The 23761-nt window shown below is 36.2% G+C and overlaps 1 protein-coding gene, 1 long non-coding RNA gene and 1 other non-coding gene across 6 annotated transcripts in view; 1 reads left to right on the top strand and 2 right to left on the bottom strand.

The window, feature by feature from the left end:
* The window catches only part of LOC134471760 (uncharacterized), a 111389-nt gene that overhangs the window by 19697 nt on the left and 67931 nt on the right, over nucleotides 1–23761 (bottom strand). The window lies entirely within an intron of this gene.
* The window catches only part of Znf407 (zinc finger protein 407), a 448808-nt gene that overhangs the window by 362753 nt on the left and 62294 nt on the right, over nucleotides 1–23761 (top strand). The gene's annotated exons all lie outside the window — the stretch shown is intronic.
* On the bottom strand, nucleotides 10802–10938 carry LOC111755845 (small nucleolar RNA SNORA2/SNORA34 family). Its single transcript, XR_002790396.1, has one exon. It is a non-coding gene; the product is annotated as a small nucleolar RNA SNORA2/SNORA34 family (small nucleolar RNA).

The following is a 23761-nucleotide window of genomic DNA, read 5'->3' as shown; positions in this document are numbered from 1 at the left end:
ACAAAATATTTTCCATATCCAAAGTTATGTGAAAGTATTTTGTTTTATAAACATAGACATTAGTAGAGAAAAGAAAGGAGTTCTAGGTTAGATGTGGAGGGGAAGACTATACAGTGCATGTTCCATGAAAGCCATGTTGGTTTCACCATTTCTTCCCCCACAAGCCAGTGACGGGCTACACTGGCTGTGGAGCCAAAAACTGTGTAGGACTAGGAGTTTGATAGTCGTGTTTCTTAGTGGTATTGCTGTTGGTCTGATACTGAGCAACTCTACCTGCGGCTACCTGGCAACTAGTAAAGATAAAGGAAAAAGAAATGTCAGGCCTAGTTCATTTGATTTTTATATATGTTTTTAAAAATTACATCAGACTATTTTAATACTTGTCTTGTGTTTGACAGTTCATAAACAGCTTTTAGCATGTTATTTGATAACAACCCTTGAAGGTAAATTGTATATTTTTATTTTACAGCAATTCACATTGGCTTTAAAAAATCCACGTGGTTTGTCTACGTTTCTGTAACTAGTAAGTCACAGAACTAGATATGTAACTTGTGTTCTTTCTTTGTATACCTCAGTATCACCACTAGCTTCCCTGGTTCACTTAGCCCGAGCTACCGTGAGCATATTCCTGAGATGAGAGATGTCATTTTTAATGCCCTGGCATACAGCACATGAAGGTACTGAGAAGGCATCACATCCCATTGGGAGCTGCCTGAACTATCCAAACCTTCCCCACCAAAAGCTATCCTAAAATCTAACAAGACTGGCAAATTAAACGTGTACTTTTTACTTGCAGTGTATGATATGTTGTTTTATGTCTAATATTTAATTCAGTACCAAATTGTGTGTCCTTTATATTTAGAACTCAGTTTCAGCATGTAAATTCATTTATGCCCTTTTTATAGTTCTTAAAACATAATTTCACCTTATTGTTGTATATACTTTGTGTTATCTATTCAGCATCCATTAAATGAATAATGAAAACCAACCAAATGCTTTAAGTGTTCAACCTTAATGATTTCAGTGACAGTCAAGAAAATCCTATACCATTTCTGTGACTTAGTCAATGCTATCTTTGGACAGAAATCAATTAGACAGTGCAAACTTATCGAAGCAGATATGATCCACTCTGGACAGTGAAGTTGAATTATTTACCTTCTGAATAAAGGTATATTCATTTATTTTACCTGCTTAGTTCCACTTAGAAAAGTCCACTATGTTATTTTCAAACTATTATATTGTGCTACGTGTCAGTGACCCCAAAGACTGAATATATTGTCAATATTTAAGCATAATTCTGATTCATCTGATATTAATAAAAGAATATTCTTTTGTTGCTACATTTTGTTGCCATAATTTTGACCTTTAACCAAAGAATTTAATATTTCACCTAGATAAGTTTAACTTTCTTAAAACACCTTTTAAACATTAATGTGTTCCTCTGTAGGGAGAAAAATAAAACTCACAAGAAAATTGAATAAATGTTACTCATCTTTTATTAGTTTACTAATAAAATTTAATAGGTTGAAAACTATGCTAATATATAAATCAACTTCTCAAGGACGGATATTTCTGTGTTTATATATGTAAGTTTCTTTAAAGCTATTATATTTCCTAAGGCATAGTAATTCAACCTTTGTTTGTTAATGATACTATTAAAATGAGGTAAATGTGAAGTTGTTGATTGATAGCAACAAACCTCAAATCTTCTAGACCTGCCTTGCCATAGCATCAGAAACTATATTTACCTGTTTAAACTTAAATTTTCCTCTTTGTAGAAAGAAAGTTAATTTTCCTCTTTGTAGAAAGAAAGTAATCTCTTAAGTGGCTTACAGAACAGTTGTTCAGCTGGAAGGTGGAAGCAGAGTGACTTGTAGTATCCAGTGTCGTCACGAGGCATTGGTACCGTCTCAGGGTCATTATGTGTCTTCCTCATGACCTCTCATTGCATCCCAGTGTGTCATGGTACACAGCAGTTTCAGCACAGGACAAATTCTGCCTTAAAAACTAGGAAATCTAAAAACAACTAGTGCTGCTTTCCAAATTCAGATTTTACATTTTAAATAATACAAAATAAGAACAAACATGAGCTCTGCATGGAAATGTGTAACATACCTCAGGATGTTCCATATACCACCAGAAAACTTTAATTGAAAACTTACTGTTATATCATGCTCCTTTTGGTTGGCAAAGAAGTGTTTTGACATGTCATATCAGTATGACACTGCTGTTAAATTAAAAATTGTCAACATTGCCACGCATGGTGTTACATGTCAGTAATCCCAGCACTCAGAAGGCTGAAGCAGGAGAATCACAGGAATTTCAAGGCCAACCTAGGTGATATAGTGATATAGCCCAGACCAGGCTAAACTATATAGTGGAACCCTATCTCAAAACAACACAAAAATAAAAAAATTAATAAAGAATTATCACAAAAATAAAATTTAAGTGTTCCAAAGAAGAAACTTAGCTAATTTTTCTGGGCAGGATTAGTTTATAGATTACTAGTTTATAAATTATTAATGTAATACATGAAAAAGTAGGGGAGTAGAATCATTCCGGACATGTAATAGAAGTACTCATCAATGAATGTCATCTGTTTTAGTTCCCATCGTCTATCACAGTTTCAATTTAAGTTCCTGCTTAACAACTGCAGTGTAATTTTGTAAATATCTTGGGGCTTTGCTCTCCTAAAATAAGACATCTCCAGCAAGATTTCATTAGTTGTATAAAGCAGAGATTAAATTCAAGTTTTGTTGATTCTTAAAACTGTAAGATACTCACATATACATTGAAGATACTTTAGATGAGTTTGTAAATAAAGTGTATAACTTATCTTATTGTGTATAAAAATTCTGTTTCTTGGGGCCAGGGGTTTAGCTCAGTGGCATAAACGCTTGCCTCACAAGCGCACAGTCGTGAGTTCAATCCCCCAATGCCAAAAAAAATTTAAAAATTCTGTTTCTTATTTTTCCTCTTAGTTGATATACTCCCAAAAGAAAGGGGAAAAAAGATTTCTTAAATCTAATACGTTTATCTCTCTCATTCAGTCTTTAACAATTTAACTTGCATGAATAAAATTGTTTTTAAACTATTCAGACTAATAACATCTATTTAAAAGCATTTTTTAAGTTTTAAAACATTTTTTATTCTAGGTGGCAACTTGAATATCAACTATTTTTACCAAATATCATACATATCTGTTTCAGTGATAGATTAAATACTGTAGTTGATAAAGCAACACAGATATATTAGAAATACACAGTCCTAAAATACATTTTGCTTTATAAAGTTAATACTACTTAGAAAGCATCACTTATATCAGCTATATCAGTGCAGGTAAATTCTTGCAGCCTTTTAATCTGCACATATATAAGTCCAAAGGTGTTAAAATAACATTGATTTTTCTAGCTCCTTTGATAGATAATATCATCAATGTCTATCAAGTTGTTATTATTAGCAGTATGGAGAGGATGATAGAATTATTATTATAGGTCACTATATGACTAAACTCAGTGATCACAAACTTGAGAAACCAGAGTTCAAGTATGGAGTCCACATTATCTTTCTCCGTAAGAACATGTGTTGGAAAGAAAACCACATTGACAGAAACATCACACAGCTCTTCTGTATTAATTATGCTCTGCTTAAACAAAATAGAATGTCTTCTCTCAGTGACAGAAGAGAAGAGTGTATGATGGGAATTCTGAAGAGGATGGCAAAGCTGCCTGTCTTGAGTCCCTGTGTCCTAATTAAAAGGTGGACAGATACAACAAATGAAATTAAATTTTAAAGCAAAATCAGAAAGAAATTAGATTGAAAGAAAATTGAAATACTGAGAAATACATTTTAGAAATATATTCAAGAACTATAAAATAAAAACTATCAAATATCACCCAGAGGAGTTAAGGAAAACCTAGATAGTAGAGATTCCACATTTATAGATGGGAGGACTTGAGTTGCTGTCACTTCTAAGTTGATCTAGATTCAACCCCATCCCAGTCAAAGTCCTAAAAGGCTTTAGAGTAATTGATAGGCTCTTCTGAAATTTGTGTGGGGATGCAAAATATATTTAATAACTGAAACAATTTTGAAAAAGAAAACTAATTTGGAAGACATGTATACCTGAGTTAAAGACATTACCATAAGTAGTCCAGACAGGGAGAGGCATGGCGCACAGTAGAGGGTCAAGGAACAAGCCTACATGGGTATACATGTGATTAGTTGATTTTCAACAAGATTCAAGAAGGAACAAATGATCATTTTAACAAATAGTTTTGAGATATTTCTATATCCAATGTCATTCTCCGAATTAACTCAAAATATATGTTAAAACTCTAAACATTCTTCAACCAAATGTAGAAGAAAAACTTTCTGACCTTAGGAAAGTCAGAGATTTCCTAGATGAGATATAAAAAACACAAATAGTATGTGAAAAGAAAAAAAATTGCTACATTGAGCTTTTCAAAGTTGAAAATGTTTGCTTTAGACAGTACTAAAATAATTAAGAGAATATGTGAGTGTGTTCTCCTATATAAAGAGGTTGCATATGTATGTATACATATATAAAATAAGGTAGATAGTTTCAGTGCATTATATGTTTGGAGATATGTAAATATATAGTCTATCTTAATTCTTGATACCAGAATACTGCACAAGTCACTACTCAATTCAAAGACATAAACCACAATTAAAACGATGATAAAAACAATGTACAAGTGGCAACAAATATATGAAGTGGTGCTCACTAGTCATCAGGGAAGTGCAGGTAAAACTACAAAGACACACCTCACACCCATTAACATCAATAAAAATGTAAGGACTGACAACTCTCAATGTTAATGAGGGTGTAACCATTTGGAATAGTTGGCCCCTGTTGGTGGGAATATAAAATGATACAGCCACTTTGTAAAACAGTTTGACAAAATGTTACACATTAAATACACACCTATTCAAAACCCAGCAGTTTTTACCCAAAAGAAATGAAAACATCCACACAAAACCTTGTCTATAAATGCTTATGGCAACTTTGTACAACATAATCAAAAAATAGAAATAAGGGGCTGGGGATTTAGCTCAGCGGCCTAAGTGCCTGCCTTGAAAGCAGACGGTCATGAGTTCAGTCCCCGGTACCGATTAAAAGGAAAAATACCAAAAAAAAATAATAATTAAAAGGGCTGGGGATTTAGCTCAGCGGCATAAGCGCCTTCCTTCCAAGCAGGCAGTCGTGAGTTCGATCCCTGGTACCGATAAAAACGAAAAAGACAAATAAATAAATAAATAAATAAAAAATAGAAATAACTCAAATGTCCATCAAAAGGTGAGTTTATAAACTAACTGTAATCAGTGAAATGCTTTTTTAGTAAGAAAAACTGAACTAACAACATGGCTAGACCTTAGCAATATTATCCTTAGGGGAAAAAACCAGATTCAAATATATTCTCTGTGATTCAATTTATGAAATTCTACAAAAGGCTTATCTCTAGTTACAGAAACAGATCTTTGATTGCCAGGAGGTACTAACTACAACAAGAATGCATAGGGAATCTTTTGAAGTGCTAGAAGTATGCTATATCTTGAGTGTGGTGGTATAATTATAGTACTGTTTAATTTCCCAAAAGTCAGCATGATGTACCATCCACATAACTCCAGTGATTATACTTCACAGATTACTCAAAAAGCAACCAAGAAAAGGCAGGTGAAAAATGGATATGGTGGTATAGCCTATAATCCCAACACTCTGGGAGGCTGAGGCAGGAATATCACCAAACTCAAGCTCAGCCTGGGCATTTGGTGACTTAACAGGACTCAGGCTCAAAATAAAAAGGAGAAAAAGGAGGGAAAGAGGAGAGAGGGAGGAAAGAAAACAAAAAGAGAGGGAAGGAGGGAGGAAGGAAGGAAGAGGGAAGACAGACAAGCAGGCCAAGTTTTCTGTTGAAAATTTTGTGAACTTGGCATTTTAGGTATTATAACTGTTTTACTTAATCATAAAAATGACCGGATGCTTTTCTGTATTTATTTTATTTCCTTGTACCACTTATTTACCTTCTTATGTGTTGAATCCATGAAATTAATTATCAAATTGATAGTCCTATAAATTCTGAAAATCAGTCATCTATTATTTCATAGCTTGGATATATCCTGAATTGCATAAAGGTTTAGGTTTTATCAGACTCAAATGTATTATTTCTAGGAAAAGCATCGGTGAGTTTTGTGACATTGTGGATGTAGTTTTAAAGGAGATTGTAGAATTGAGGAAGGCAGTAAACACCAGTGAGACCTGAGACACGGCGGGGGGAGGGGGGCGGGCCATAAAGTATAAAGCATAGAGAAATGAAATACTCTCTGTGCTTTTTTTCTGTGTGCTGGAAATCGAACTCACAACCTTGTACTTGCCAGGCAGACACTTTGCTGCTGAGCTATATTCCTGACCCCTCCCCTATGCTTATTTTACTTAATTCCTTTTGTGAACCTTAAGTCCATCACCAGAGGGTATACTTGGCAACTTACCCTATGTCAACCAAGTTTAACATGACTGGTTTTGGTTAAATTGGGGAATTGGCAAGGGAGTCTAAAATACTACAGTAAAATTGTGGTTATTGAAGTAAATTTTGTCTTTTTTCCCCTTGAAATTCTTTGATTTGATTCCCTTTGATTCTTCTGATAGTATTCTATTTCTTCATTCTGTTAAGCAGGTAAAATCTTGTGTATAAGAACAGAAAACTCTTTCCAAAGAAATAATTGACAGGGTTTTCTAAAAATTTCAGCCGAAGTTTTTGTAACTCAACAGATGATTCGTACACAATGTAAAATGATAAGGGCTGAGCTCCTTTTGAACTTGCTTTGCAGAAGTGATGTGTGGGAGACTTTTCCATGAGCTTCTGTAAGTACCATATTAACTGTTCTACAGAAGCAAATTAAAACCTAACACTCAACTCTTGGCCTTTGCATCCAGTCTTCAGAGGACCTCAGATGTGTATGGATGGGATCTGTGTGCCATAGAGCTTGGTGGAAAGTGGGCTTTCCCTAAAGATATACTGCAGTCTGTTCTTCGTGTTCTTCTATAGAATGTCAACTGTACTCGAAAGGCAAGGGAAGTGCTGACATACCCTCTTTTATCTTCAGGACCCAGATGGCCCAGATGTGTCTGTGGCTCAGTCCAGGCTAGGGGACTGCTGAGCTCCCATTCAGCAGAGAGTGAAATCCAAATCCGAGAAGTTTAGGGGACAGAACTAGCCAAAAACTAACAGCATTAGTATTAGTAACACCAATGCCTGTTATTCTACCTCAGTTTACTTCCATATCAAGTTTTCAGTTAATTTTTTTTAGTTTAATTAACTGCTTATAACCATTCAAATAAATCTTGTAAAGGTCGTAATTTGCAAAGCTGGGAATTGAGACCACATAGCTAAACACTTAGAGACAAAAATCCGAGGGAAATGAGGACTCTAATCCTACTGTAGTTGTTTTATGCACATACTTCAACTTGGGTTGTATTGATAGAGAGAGAGGCTTGCAAAAATTAAAAGATTCTATTTGAAACTAGTTTACCCTTTGTAATATCTTTGATTTCTAGAACTGTTAGAGAATTACAAATCTAACAGTAATTAGATAATTGTATTTTTAAAATAAGTAATCACTTTCAGTAAAGAGAAAATGAGTCATGAGGAGCAATTTTTTGTTTAAAATGGGATACTATAAGATGCACATATTTTTTCTTTTTTATTTGTTTGTTTGTTTTTTGTCTTTTTCCTTTTTATCGGTACCAGGGATCGAACCCACGACTGCCTGCTTGCAAGGCAGGCGCTTATGCCACTGAGCTAAATCCCCAGCGCCTGTATTTTTTCTTTTAAAATCAATAAGTTCTCAGTCACTAAATTTAAAATGGCTATTTAATGTTTCCTAAAATTTATCCTTGCCTTAATGTACTTTCCATAGATGTGATGAAATAGGTTGAGTTTTATGAGGAGTGATTTCTCTAATATTTTGAGCCCACTAAATCTTTACTTGTGGCCATCACTACAAAATTTAATCTATTTCCTCTTCTTAGAAATTCTCAGACATGTCCAGGACTCAGTGTTTAGAACTCACAATGACCAGCAAAGTCTACTCTGAGTATCACTGACTAGTTAGTCTTGTCATGAAGTTTTGAAAGAAAAGAATCAATCCCAGCCCATTTCTCTGTATGAACCTCATAGAAGCTTGTATTTCTCAGGTTAGAGGGAAAGCAGAAAAGTTGGTAAGGATGTTGGAGTTCCAAGACCTCCCATCCTCTCACCTGAGAGCTGTTACAGCCAATGAGAGTGCTGAGTTTGTTGTAGCAATGGCCATAACTAAAGAATGGATTCACTTACCCAGGAAGAATTTACTGAGCCTGTAGCCAGCATGACTACTAGGGCTACGTTTGTGAGTAAAACAAAACTTGACTTGTGGGTCATCTCTTCTAGCAGAGGAAGATATCAGGAAACAAAGGCACGGCCAGCATAAAGGTAAAGAAATGGGAAAGTGCAGTGCTAGGGAGGAAAGAAAAAGTAGAGTAGAACAGTGGGACAAGAAGCGCTTGAGGAACTGTAGGGAAAGGAGATAGGCAATTAGAGTGTTGGCGGGACGTCCTGGGGGCCTGATCGGGAGGGTCATATGACCCAAGAGTCGAAGAAAATGAGAGCACTCTCATGGGTCATTGTAGTACAGGTGTGTTCTGGGCAGAGAGGAGAGCAAAAAACAATGTGGTTAGGACAGACTGAGAGAGGGATATCAATTTCTTTATTTACACATATATATGGCAAGATAAAGAGATTTATGTGCAAAAGCTGTATGTCTAGAAATGCTGTAAGTAGCCTCAGACTTCTGTCAAAAGATGGCACAGCAGCTGATAGATCCTCCTACAGGGAGAAATTAGTTTATTTTAGATAAGATGATGTTATAGTTTGGGACCCTGTGCTTTAAGGTCTTAAAATAACCTTTCAGGTGTTAGAAAATATAAATGACAGCAATGTCAGTGAGAAACTGCCTACTTCAGCAGACAACTTCAGTTCTGCATACATACAGAGGCACTATGAGCCTTCTGTGATAAGCCACACATTCCCTTATTCAACAGTTAGTTATCAAACATTTATCCTATACAGTTCCCTACATAAGGTATCGTGCTGTGTACAAAAATCAATGAAACAAAGCCCATGTCCATGAAAAAATGTTTACGTAAGTAAAGATTAAATAGGAGAAAATTACTTCCCCCTGTGCCCAGGAAGGAGGAACTAGATTAAGAACTGCCTTCTCACCATTCACACAAACAACTTAGAGCACTAGAAAGAATGTTTTCCAGTAGTCCAAGTTTGTGACACCTAAGAGAGGAGGTCTATGGGTAACTTCCTTACCACAGCTCAGAGAGAAACATCTGAGAGAACTTGCCAGGCTCACTAATTGAAGAGCTCACAAGTGATGGGTGGCTGTGGTTTGCAAGGGCAGGGGAGCCCACAAGAAGGAAGTTGCTGTGCAGATGGAGAGCTCCAGAGATCTGATGAGGCTTTTTTAGAGGCTTTAACTGAATGCCAGTCTGTAAACAGGTGAAAAGGCCAGAAAGAAGGAACAACAAAAGAGGAGATATAAGCTTGAAATACATACTGAGCTGGCCTCATGCAGGAACCACCAGTCGAGCTGGAGTAAATTCATTGACTATCTCAGACATTCAACCGAGAACCCAGAAGAATCATGCTCAGTAATAGATCTGTTCAAGGGCTCTCCTAGCAAAGCTTGTGAACAGCCTCAGAACAAGCAAGTTTATCTGTAAGTAAATGTAAATGTGGTCAAAGCAAATCTCTGTACTCTTTAAGTAAAGAAAAGAAATAAAAAGTTCATCCAATGTCACGCATTTATGATATCTATCATCAGTAAAAACATATGTAATCTGCAAAGAAATACATAACATGACCCATAATAAGGAAAAAAATTAGTATACTGGAGAGGTTAGCAATGACAGAATTTCATATAAAAACTTTAACCTATTAATAATGATTTAAAGATTTACAGGAAACTATGAACAAAAGATGAAATAGAAAACAATAAAGAACTGCTGGAACTTTTTTTTAATTTTTTTTAAAATTTTTATTTTAAAGGGGGTAAAATTAAACACAAAAAAACAGAACAAAACAGAAGAAAGCAATGTAAGAGATATAAATTTCAAACCTAGACAACCTGAGATCTTCACTGTCTATCATATTGTCTCTTGTTTTCTTCCAAATAGTTGTCAATGTCTTTGCATACAGAAAGTTCATACAAAACAACATAGTATAAAACTGGTCCGAACTGAATGAGGAAGGTGTTTTAGGTCTTCAAAACTAGACAATAGGAAAGTCACTAATGGCTGTTGTAGAGTCTCTCATTCTCTTCCAAATAGATGTCCATACTTTCATGTATATTGAAGTTCAACAAAACAAAACAGGCAGGCGGGGAGTGGTTTCCCAGTGCTCCAGGTCCCAGCATGGTGCAGGTCCCAGTAAATGCTAGTGGCTCCTGTCCTGGGCCATCATAGCCTGCCATGCTCACAGCCGCTCATCAAGACAGGGAGGGGCTGCTTGGTTTTTCCATATTGCAGGTTCCAGCTAGGTGTGGGTCCCAGTAAACACTGGTGGCTCCCATCCTGGGCTGCCAGAGCCTGCTACACTCACAGCAGCTCACCGGGAGAGGGAGGGGTTTTTGGTTTCTTGGAGCTCCAGATCCAGTAAATGCAAGAGGCTCCCGTCCTGGGCCACTGGAGCCTGCCTTGCTTACAGTCGCTCACTGTGGGTGGGGAGGGGGGGCTTCAAGCTCTTTCTTTCTAATGAATTGACCATTTCACTGTCCAAGTTCTGAAATGGCCAACAGACCATAGAAAGACATCTCTTTAGGCTCCTGCTTGAAACCAACAGATTCAGGAAGCTGCTGACCTTGATTCAGGGCCAGAAACTACTGGAACTTCTAAAAATGAAAGGTATGATGTGAAATGAAAAATTTGCTAAATGGGTAAAGAGAATATTAAATGCTTTAAAAGAAACTATAGTGAATATGAAGACATAGATCCAAAACTGTCCAAACAGAAGCTCAGGAAAGAAAAGACTATGAAAAAATAGAAGGAACATAAAGGTAGAAGGTTTACTATTCTCTTTTTAAAAACTTTTTATTTAAAAAAAAGCAAAAAAGATAGGATAAAAATGATGCAGAATTTCAAAAAAGAAAATAAAAATATAGGGAATTAACACTAGTTAATACATTGCACATTGTTATCTCAGAACTAGTTGTTCAGGTTACAAAACGTCAAGTCTTATGAAGGTACAATAATAAAAACAGGACCATTTTGATGCAAAAACAGAAAAACCTGTAACTGTGTGGTTGGTTGGTTTTCTATAAAGGTAGTAAATGAAAAAGACTATTTTTGACAATGTTGGACTGTTTGGATATTCATAAAGAAAAAAATGAAACTTCAGCCTTACCTCGTGCTGTCAAAAAATTCAATTTGAAATGGACAGTGGGAGTGAAAGTAGAGGCTGAAACTATAAAACTTCTGAAAGAAAATGGAGACAAAAGCCTATCTGACTACCTTGGTGTAAGCCCGGCCTTCTGCCAGGGACACACACAGTAAAAACTATAAAAAGAAACAGTATCTGAACTTCACATTTAAAATATAACATTAAAAAAGGCAACCTAGACATTAATATTTATTAAACATGTTTAACGAAATATTTAAATCCAGAATATACAGAGAACAGTCTACAATTTGATATTAAGCAAAGAACCAAATAAGGACTATGAAAAAGAAGGTATTTAAGCAACTCAAAAAACATATGAAATGATTCTGCACACCATCAGTCATCAGAAAAATGCAAACTAAACCCATAAAGGCATTCTACTTACACCCACTAGAATGGCAAATATTAAAAACACTGAGAATGCCAAGTGTTAGTAAGGATGTGGAGCATCTGGAATTGCCATGCACTGCTGATGCAAATGTCAAGTGGTTCAGCCAGTTTGGAAAACAGTTTAACCGTTTCTTATGAAATTAAGCATATACTTGCCTTATGACCCAAGAGTTCCATCCCTAGGAGTTACCTAACAATAAAAGCATATGTCCATGCAAAGGTTTATATATATGTGTTTACAGTAGTTCTGTTCCTAATAGCCAGAAGCTAAAAATAATGTCACTGCCAGGTGAATGGAAAAACTATTTATAAAACAAAGTACTATATAATACTATATATGTAAGAGCAAGTCCATGTTGTTAGGAAGCACTCGATGAAGTAAACTAATAAGATGTAGAACAACATGGAAAACCCTCTAAAATACTATGCTGAACAAAAGCAGACATAAAAACATTTTACTGTGCAATTCCATTTATTTTATGACTTAGAATAGGCAATCTTAATCTATAGGGAAAAAATCACATTTTATGGTCCCCTAAGGTTTGGACAGGAGAAAACTTTGGAGTGATAAAATTAATATCTTTTTTTGTGCTGGACGTGGTGGCATATGCCTATAATTCCAGCACTCACGAGGCTGAGGGAGGAGGCTAACTTATGCTATATAGTGAATCTGAGGCCAACCTGAACTACTTTCTATGTCTCAAAACAAATATAGAAAAATTTACATATTTTTGTGGTGGTGATGACAGTGATGTGTGTGTACTTGTCAAATTCATTGATCCATACATTTTAATGTGACTATTAATTGACTATAAATTATACTCCTATACAGTCATTTCTAAAACATCAGAAGAAAGACAATGTCTTAAAAAGTGGAGCAAGAAATATTCACCAAGCAGTATTCTTTCATGTAAGGAAGACTTTAGCAAAATACTTTTGAGGCTGTGTTTTAAATGGTTGAAAAATTCTTTCTGGGGCTGGGGGTTTAGCTCAGCGGCATAAACACCTGCCCTGCAAGCAGGCAGTCATGAGTTTTCTTTTTTATCGGTATCCCTGGTACCGATAAAAAAGAAAAGACAAAAAAAAAAAGAAAAATTCTTTCTATGATAAGGAATAGAAAAACAATTTGTATCAGATGAATCCATACTTTAAAAAATACTAGTAAATGACATAGTTTTAATAAGTGACAAGAACATGAAAGGTAGAGGAAGATTGGGAAGCCATTAAAGATCAGCCTTTTAATGTGGTAGGTCTGGTTTGGTTCCTACACCAGATTTTTCTTATTTTCTTTTTCTTATATTTATATTGTCTCCTTTTAAATTTTTTGGTTTTGAAAATTGTTCTCTGGTTATGTAAGAGAAAGTCCATGTTCTTCAGAAGCACACGATGAAGTATGTATGAGGGAAAAATAGAGCATATGTTCTACATCTTACTCTCAAGTGGTTCATAAGAGAAATGACAGAGGTACAGATAGAAAGAGAAAAGAAATACTATAAAATGTTTACAGTGATTGCCAAATGTTTACAGTGAGGAATGGGACAAAAATAGACAGTTCTTTATTCTTCCCTTACAGATTGTAAGTTTAAAATTATTTCTGATGAAAAAGTTGCCCCCAAAACAAGAAACTAGTACCAGGTTGTATCAAGACAATTCTGGCCCCAAAGCATGAGAATTTACCCTCAAGAAATGATGGAGAAGAATCACAAAAATGATAAAAGCAGACATTTTCAGAGATCCTGTGTCAAGAAAGTCTGGCTCCTATTTTAAAAGGCAAAAAGAGGGCAAAGAGTAGATGCAGAGGGGCAGGAGGAGGCAGAGGCTTTCTCCTCGCACTGCCGAACCGGGGCTGTGCTCCAGACCGTGGGTGATCTGAGAACTTCCTCTAGTGCTCTCTTTTGTCCCCTGCTTAGGAAACTCTATGTTAGATAAAAGAAATTCATTACATATTTCAACTGGTTGATGCTTCTTTTAAATTTGAAATGTGAACCTCAAAATAAAAATTAAATTTAAAAAATTAAGATTATAAGGCCACTTAATACATTGAAATTCTATTTTAAGTACTATGATATGAATAGTTTTGGTCCTTAGAAACTTTCAAAGTAAACTCCTTGAAATACCATCCCATAAGTTCAGTGCTAGGGATAATATTTAGACAAATACATAAGTAAGTCCATTTTTAATATTAAATAAATGTTCAGTATTAAAATGTTTACAGTTACTTGATGTTATTTTATAGGTACCAACCTGGTTTAAAATCTGTGCCGTAAGTCGATTCCCTCTGAGCACACCAAATATTATCCTAGTTTAGAGTAGTGATAGTTTTTGAAGCCATAAAATGATGATTCTGGCCTCAGGGTAAATGATAGAGCAAGTGAAGAGACAGAGATATGGGGCATTAGTTACATTCTATGATTTGAGAAACACTACTTAAAATGATAAAAATAATCGGTCATTGGCAAGTCTTAGGATATATTTTACCTGCATTGTTTGGTGTTATTTTAAAATGTATTCATAAAAAGGCATTGAAGTTAGAAGGTTACTGGAATTACTACTTAATAGTCCCAAATGCACAGAGGGCAGGTGCTCTGGTTTCATTATTCAACCCTTGTACACAGGGAGATAACCATTTGTAAAATGATTCTTTTAGTGTGAGATGTAGAATTAGGTTACAACTTCGGTTGATGAAGAAAACGTGAGGCTCCAAATGGGCATTAGACACTTTGGATTAGAAAGAGGGAAGGAAAGTAATGAATCCTAGTTCTAAATGAATTTAAAAAGCAATCTGATTTTAGTTCTTGCAAGGCAGAGAAAATAAAATAAAAACTATCGTAGTTTATTTACTAACCAATGAATTGAATTGTCTGCCTTTTATTACAGATATAAAGTAAAGACTATGAAGAGACAATCATTTTTGCAGCTATCAGACTTTCAGTAACATATCTCTCGTGGTTTAAATAACAGATAGTTTAAGTGTTTTTCCATTACCTTTGTGTAAATGAAAAATGCATAAAATATTTTAACAAGGCATAGTAATCCAAGGAGATTGTTATTTTGTGTTACAAATTAGGTTATTTCTGTCATAAAATTAAAGAAAAAAATCAACGTTAGGACATTTCAGCTTAATATCATTTACCAGAAGGAACATGTAGCAGATTTAATGAGCTAGCAGGTCACCTGAATCCAGCTGTTTCCGACCAGCTTTATGAAGCAGAGAATGCAGCTAGCAGTGGGAGGTAAGCATTATTACAAGCTCTCAAGGAGTTACAGAATCGATTTCTGCTTTAATGAATTAATTTAGATTATCAATTTATAACCAGCTACACGAATCCCATCAACTCAACAATTCAGTGAATGATCAGGTTCGGTTGTGGTAAGGGCTTCACAATTAGGGGCCTCTAGTAGCTCCACAGTAAATTCCTGCCCTAAGGCACGACTAACAGTTTCTCAGCTCACAAAAGGAAGAGAAAATGTTTGCTTAGGAGTCTTGCAGAATGAAATTTGGTATATTTAAAAAATTAAGATGACAACAACAAAATACTGTCAGTGTTGGTTGGGAATTACATTTCCCTTGGAATCCTTTTGGTTCCATGAAAGGGTGATTTTCACCATTCCCACTGATACGAATATCTTTTTGAATAACAAAAGTAAAACACTAAAAGTTTTAAAGTTGCCCTAGTTGGTCCACCCACCCTAGTATTCTGGTGTTTGTTCCCCCTAATTTATCCTTTTGGATATTTTTCGGTTAGTACTGTGAACACAGACAGATTTATTACTCCAGACTATGCCAGTTATCTAAGAGTAAAATTCCTTTTCTTTTCTGTTTTTGGGGGAAGTGGAGACAAGATCTGGCTATGTAGTTCAGGCTAGCCTTGAATTCACTGTGTCACCCAGGCTGTCCTCAAACTCTTGGCAGGCCTCCTGTGTCAGCCTCCTGGGTACTGGAATTAGAGATGTGTGCCAGCTAAAATTTCTCATTACTGAATCCTTATGTTAAAGAATAACAATAAACTCAAATCTCATAAAAATTGCTAATAGTATAAAAAAGAATGTTTCATACACCTTAATGTCCATAAAAAATAAATTTATATGAAAAGCAGTTATCTTTCTACTCTTGAAGGGTATGACTATGTCCTTGTGACTACACTTCAACATTGCCTCTTTATTCAATTTTCAGTGAGATTGTGATAGTTTGTCTTGGAGAATAAAGTAACTCAGGTCTGATATTGTTGATGCAGGGAGTAAAGGAACTGGTCTGAGAGCATAAATCCAAGCACCTGTGGACCCCTAGCTCTTCCCATGACTTTTACATGATGGCTTGTGCTTGCCCTGAGGTATGCACAGTGGACTTATGCAGTCTCAGGGAGGAACAAGAAAGCTTTTTAGATGTCGATACAGATTAATAGCAGATGTACTTAGTGAAAAAAGACTGGGGGTGCAATGTGCTACTATTTGTATTAAAAGGAGAGAAAATAAGTTAATGTGTATCTGCTTTTATTTTCATTGAAAAATCTGTGAATTTTCTACAAGTCATGACACTGAGATTAGCTTTGGGAAGAGAACTTGGTATGGGGGATATGCGGTAGAGAGCTTTCCTGGATACATTTTGTACCTTTTGCATTTAGAGCCAGTGAATATAATACTTACTCAAAACTAGTTAATTTTTAGTTGACACGATATAGTCCTAGCCCAGGCAATTCTTGTAAAAATATAGGACAAATATGATTGTGAAGTGCTTTGCTACTGGTAAAGGTATTATAATTGCAAAGGGATGATGTTGTGCAGCTATAGATTGTATTCTATCATCACAAGGTGAACCGATCATATTAGTTGAGGCAGACCATGGTCTTTTTTGGTTGTGTTTTGATATTCATGAAACATGAACAGTCTAGTATAACTTAAACAGGTACCATCTTCGGAAATAAAAGTTCTGTTTGTGTCCACATTGGCATTATGTAACTTTTTCCTTGAAGACAAGGATGGCATCTCTTCAAGTAACTAAAGCAGTAACCATATTAAGAAGTATCTATTTGGTTTAAGTTCATGAAAGAGCCATCCATTTTCCTCTGTTCCATTTTTTTTTCTGTGTAGTATTAATGTAAATATTGTACTATTAATTATAATTAATATTTATCTGCCTACTGTGTGCTCAACCTTATACTGAAAGCATTGTGGAAAATAAGTATAAACTACTTGTGCTTCAACTGGAAAGATAATGCATGCATAAATGACTTGGGAAATAATTAAAAAGATCAAAATGATGCCATCAGCACCAATGAAGGTATTCATCACCGTTTGAAAGGTGCAGTAACGTATCCTGCCAGACTGTGTCTCTCTGCCTACCTCTCATTGCTTATTATTTACCACTTCCAAAATTATCTTTTTGATGCCAACACACTTCTCTGGTTAAAAATGCATTTCTGTTGAGAATCTTCAGGGCTCACTCAGCACATGGGGTCTCACCGACCATGAACTTCCAAATCCCGAGCCACGCCCTCTGTCCTATCTCCCTCCAAGTCTGAGTTTATAGTGAAGGATGAGGAGGGTCTGAAGTGGGTTTCTCAGAACTTCTAACTATAGTAACAGAAGTTGAGTGCAAGCAAGTATCTACATGAGTTGGGTATATTAAACAGGCTTTGTGAAGAAAGCAAAGCAAAACTTCAGAGCTGTGCAAACATAGAATGGAATCCCCAAAGGAATCCCCATGATCCTTATAAAAATGCAAACCTGGTATGTGTAAATGTATTTGTTAGTGCATTTGTATACAGACTGACTGTACAGGGCTTTGAATAGATGCAGATACTTACACATCTGTACTGTTGGAATTATCTCTGTGTCGTGTATTCATGTGGGCCATTTATCAAATTGAAGGGAGAGTTGACATTGGTTTGGTATTCATCAAACATGACCAGTCTAGTATAACTTCACCAGGTACCATCAAAGAAGAGTATTGAGAAAATAAGTGAATAAAATTGAGAATAAATTAACTGAATTTAGGCAGCTTGTACTTTTCTGAGAGTAGTGAAGATCATCAAATTATAAGGAAGGTTGGGAAAAATAGTAAATGAGTCATGACATAGTAACAGAAACAGAATGTCCTGATACTGTGAAATGTTTCCAAGTTGGCACTGGACTGAAAACCTTCAAGTGTTAATAGATTTTGAGCCAAAAAAGTATATACTTAGTAGATAACTGGTATCTCTTTTCTCATCACCAACTATTGATAGACAAGGGTTAATAACTTTCTGTGGGCAGAGAACACATTTTAAAGTCAAATTGGATTGAAAACTGGCAGGTACTAAGAAACTGGAGGGTAATAGAACAAAAAGAATAGAGCAAAAGGAAAGCAGAGTATATTTAACTACATACAGACTTGTCACAAGTTGTCTAAAATGTGAAGTACTTCTGGCCGTCAACAGTCGCATGTAAGCAAACGGTGAGGTCTGTTTTTCTGGACCTTCTCTTGCAAACAAACTCACCAAATCAGCAAGTAAAAATACAGAATTCTCCATTTTGTTTGATAACAATTCTTTAGTATAAGTGCACCAAATACTGTGTTATCATGCATGTGAAACTCAAATTCTGTACTATTTGATACAGTATTTCTACTCTGATATCCTTGCTCCTGCAAGAAGAAACCATACATAGAGCAGTGGCAACAGAGATTTCAGATTTTTACAAGCACATTTTATAAATGTGGAACAGACACTAGCAAGTAAAAGGTAGAAGGTTGCCTGGTGCTGAATTAATGATCAGACTGCAGTTCTCAGTGGGATCGAGTTTTTCCCCCTGGGTATTTATGGCAGTGCCTAGAGGCAGATGGTGTGGTCAAATCATGGGATAGGGTTAAGGTGCTACTGGCCCCTAACAGGCAGAGGTGAGGCATACTGAGGAATGTTGTGCAGCGCCCAGGACAGTTAGCACTGCAAAGAATCATGTGCTCCAGGTGTTAGCAGTGCCAACATGAGAAAACTTGAACTAGACCGGTTTTGAGTGAGAGACAGACAGACACAGATATAGACACACAGACAGAGAGATCAGTTGACTGACAGTGATAGCAAATTGGATTCAAATCTTCACTTATTTTGCAAGTTATCTAACCTCTGAATCTCAGTTTTCTCAACACTGAAATAAAGCTATTCTTCTGCAGAAAGTTTTAAGGACTGAAAGAAGTGAAATTAGTTTGCTTCAGTGACCATGTAGCACACAGGCTAGTTCTTCTAGGTGATGGAGCTGATGTATAAAGCAGGTTGATGCAGCTTAGAAGGACTGTGTATGAGTGGGTGCGGGAATTAATTCTGGCTCGGAAGTTCTTGGGTGACCTTTCAGAGACGACTCACCTGAGGAGTACCCCTCTGGCTAAAGGACTCAGTCTGCCTGGTGAATGGTGAACACAGCGGAGGAGTTCAGAACCAGTCCTTCCAGCTTTTTGTTTAAGGGGATTGTGTATTTAAAAATCAGTGACCTTTTTGATGTGAATCCTTTTGCAGTTTGACTGTTGAGCCCTTCATGACTGAAATAATACAATGAAGAGATACTGTAACCAGAGGTTTCTGAATGCAGACTTTCTTATGTGAAGCAACTCTCAGTAATAGATTTTCCTTTCCTCCTCCTTCGCTCTTCCATCTCACCCTCTCCCTCTCCAGGAGCCCTCCTCAGTCATCAGGCAGCTGTAGCTCTGGTAGAGGAAGATTTGATTCTACTTCCCACTGAGTCACCTGAGCCAGATGACCTTGGAAAAGTCAGCCAACCTCTTAAACCCCCTCTCCTCTTTTTGTTAAGAGGAGGTCAGGAATCGTACCCTCCCTGTCTCACAGTTGCTATGCATATGAAATTGAATAGCTAATCAAAATGTTTTTTACAAATACACTAGAGTGTGGGTATTGCTGCTTTCCCAGGCTGGATTACTTCTTAGGCATTTCATTGGAAATTCAGTTTTACCATCTTAATAAAGATGACATCAGTTGAAACATGCCTTGTCCTTGGAATAAAAGCCAAATTCTTTCTTGTTTATATCCAAAAACGGTAGACATGGTGCACTTATTAACTACTTACAGTCAATGTTTTTGGAAACAATAGGGCTTTCCTGATTGAAACATATTCTAATTATTTCAAATAATTATTTTTAAAGCCTAAAAGTAGCTTATCATTGACGTTTCACATTGAAGGAATAACTTTTTGGCAAATATGTGTAGAGTAATGTTTCCAGCTGTATTTCTGAGTTGGAGTTACAACCCTCCTATTCAGAATGTACTCTTATGACTCAGTTTGTTTGACAGCTTTGGACTATACACAGAATTTGCTAAATAGCACTGTTGCTCTCTTTCCTTCAAGGAGTCTATTTTTATATTATTAATGGATGGGAATCATTTGCAACACTTGGACAAGTTCTTACAGCTTTGGATAGGGTTCTACATAGTGTTTAAATTTTGTTTCAAATGGGGACATTAGAGAGCCGAATTTCTTAAGGTAGCCTCTTTCCCTTTCCTATTATTCCTTGTCCTTTTTCCATGGGGTGGGGGACAAATGTGGACTTTAACTTACATTTTTAACCTGAATTTAATCACTTCAGAAAACATTTCAAGTGGCTTTCCTAACCCTGAGTGAGAGGTCCTCCATGAGCCATCCAGGGTTAGTCACTCCCCACACTATCAGCTCCTTTTGGCCAAAGAGTGTTGAATGGTTTCTTGGGCAGATAAGAATTCTGGCACCTGCTTATCTCCTCATTGCCCCAAAGATCTGGCTCCATATGGAGAAGCCAATGACAGCAGTGAAATTATAAAGCAAAATTCACGGTATTCTGTTTGTGCTAAGAAATTAGATGTTTAACCACCTCTTTTCAGGCTCTCTACCCACCCAGCAGCACCACCTCGTTGGTTCATTCATCCTTTACCTCTTGGCCTTTCTTTCAACCCTCCTGTCTCTTCCTTCAAGTGAAGTAGCAGTGATGAAGCACCCTTTCACAAGGAAAAAGGGATTCTTCTCAGAAGTGCTTTTGCTGTCCAACTAGTTCTTAAACCGATTTAGGATAGGAGGCTATAGGTTGCATTGCCCATAGAACTCAAGAATAATAGTATTTTCCTATTGCTGTAAGTTATCTCAAGGGTCCTTCACCATTTTTGTTGTTTTCAATAAGCTCCCTTGGCTGGAAAGTGACATGCCAGAGCAAGAAAGGCCCTTGTTGCTAAAATGAAAACTGCCACTGTGTTTATCAGCTGGTACTCCCTATGAAATAAAAGGGCATGAACCCGCCTAGGTTGGCCCTCATCGCAAAGGGGTTCCCCCCTTTTAAAATACCTCTCCTCCCATCTGATTTATTCCATCAAACCAATCTTGCAGAGCTGAAATGTTACCAGGGATGGGCTGTTTTCATGATTTTTAGGTGTCTGTTTTATCACAATTAATACTTTGTGTGCAAGATGCAAGATGAAATATTTTCTGTTATCTTTGTTTTACTGCAACCATAATTTCTCAAGCACATGTTCTCACTTTATGTTACAGAGGTCTTGGATGCAAGGCAGATACTCACCTTAACCACTCCCCATAGAGCTGGGGAAGGTCCCTTAGCTGCACTGGGCAGCTAGGTGGGCACATGCTGCTATCAACAGTGTCCCTGTTATTGATAGTAGCATAGATATTGACAGTCTGTGCTTGGAAGGAAAATAGGAGTTTGATATGACATATTGTGTGTCTCAGCAAGACTCATAAATAATTTTGACAAGTTTTTGTATGCATGGGAAAGTCCTTGATTCAGCCTCCCATAAAAATAAACTTCTATTATGGAATGTATTTGTCAAGTGGCTGCTTGATGGATGGAGCTGCGTTTACCCCTTGGCAGTTCGATGAGTTTTAGATGCACAGCTTACCAGAGAGGATTTACGGGCAGTACAGAAATAATTATTCAGTATGAAATGCATAATTCCTGTACCTGAATTTTCATTTTTTATTATATTTTGTTTCTGTTTCATTGCAGGTCTCTAAAACAAAAGAACTTGCCTTTTTTTTCTCAAGAGCTATTGTTTTTACAGAGTTTTATGTTGAAGCCAGTGAACAATCTGATTCAGCACAAACTGTCTACCAAACTTACCTGGCAAGTTATTATTGAATGTGTAGTATTGGTTTTTTCCTTAAGAGACATTTACCAAAATACACACACACATACACTTTGGAAAATTCACTTTTACTGAGATTAGCAAAAAACCTTAGAGATAGAGTGTCATGAACCCCCCAAGATTATCACAGCTGTTTGCTCATTTCAATATAATGGCACACCTACATTCCTGCTGCATAAAACAGACTATTAAACTCTTGCATCCTTAAATTAAATCCTTAAAAATATCTTTTGCCCTAATTTACACTTAGAGCTACTTTCTCATCAGTCACACACTCTCTAAGTTAGTGCCCTTGAATAAGTTAGAAACTTTAGAAAGTATTTGATCCCCATGCTCCAATGATATTGTCCAGCTTATTGCAATAGATGACTTACTTTGATGTCTGGTCAGCCTCTAATAAGCCTCTATTTGGGAACGTGCAGAATACAGTGATGCTGGGTATATGGAAGTTTTGAACATGGCACTTTTTATAAGGGTTTCCATTCACTGAGTCTCTTAAAGTCTGTGGTGTGTTGAGTCTCTTCATTGCTGTGGTGAAGTTACTCATGATGTGTCATGTTGGGATCACTGGACCTGCAAGCCATCTCTGGGAAGGTGTGTTGAGGTGTGTGCTTTTGACCTTACTTGTTTGCTGAGTCCTATTTACCTCCCTAATACTGTCGGTACTGTCTCATTTCATGAGAGTGCTATGTTAATTATATAACTGTCCAAAATAATAGCTTTAACTTTGTTGATGCTTTTATACCTTCGTTTTATGTTCAATAATTTTGCTTTTGTGTTTTTACTTACTCTTATTCTTGACCTCTTAGGTTATTTAACTAAATTAATAAACTTTCTTAGGTTAACTTCTTAGGTTATTAACTTAATTAGTAAACTATTTAGCTTAGTTAATAAACTTTCTCTTCTATAAACACTTAACACTATTCTGAATTAGCTTATCCTACAAGTTTTAATATTTTAGAATTTTTGTAATTATTTGTTTCTAAATATTTTTCTGATTTCCATTTTGATTTCTTCTTTAACATCCTAAATTGTTTTAAATTTTTCTTTAATTCCTGAAGGTTTAAAAATTTCTACTTGCTATTATTTCTGTTTTAGTAGAAATTGCTGTGAAGGGCCAAATAGGAAGCAAATTATTAAAGTCATTGTGTGCCATGCTGAGGAGTTTAGACTTAACTTGTAGGTACTGGTCCCATTGGGATTTGATTGATCATTTCATTGCAAGTGACTAGAGTACAGTAAATATAACTGAAAGTATGCACTGTTCTAGATAGTATACCCGGTGCTGCAAACACAGCACTGAGAAAAGACAGAAATGGTCATTCACCTTACAGTTCGCTACAGGAGGTGGGAAATTGACATATAATGACACTAAGTCACAATTGTGAAATCTTGATGCACTGTTCCTCTCAGTCCCACCTGGAACTTGAATCATCCATTTTTCTAGCATTAGGAGCATTCTACCTGCCTGTTAGTTTCTTAGTAACCATCTTGCTTAATCAGACAGATTGCTGAGATACTGAGGTGCTTATGTCCAAGTAACCATGCCAAGCTATCATAACAGTGACACGATTAACTCCTTTACCTCACTTTGTCTCACTTCCCATCAACACAATTAGAAGTGTGAATGTGCAGCACACTTTGAGAGAACAAAAGAGAGACTCACATAATTTTTATTGTAATGTGTTATCAATGTTCTATCTTACTAATTAAGGTTATTTATCTCTCCCTATGCCTAACATATAAATTAAACTTTATCAA

This window comes from Cavia porcellus, unplaced genomic scaffold (genome assembly GCF_034190915.1).
Source record: "Cavia porcellus strain 051 isolate PalLab524CR breed Dunkin Hartley unplaced genomic scaffold, mCavPor4.1 scaffold_20, whole genome shotgun sequence".
NCBI classification, from domain to species: Eukaryota; Metazoa; Chordata; class Mammalia; order Rodentia; family Caviidae; genus Cavia; species Cavia porcellus.
This window is presented reverse-complemented; position numbering and strand designations above follow the sequence as displayed.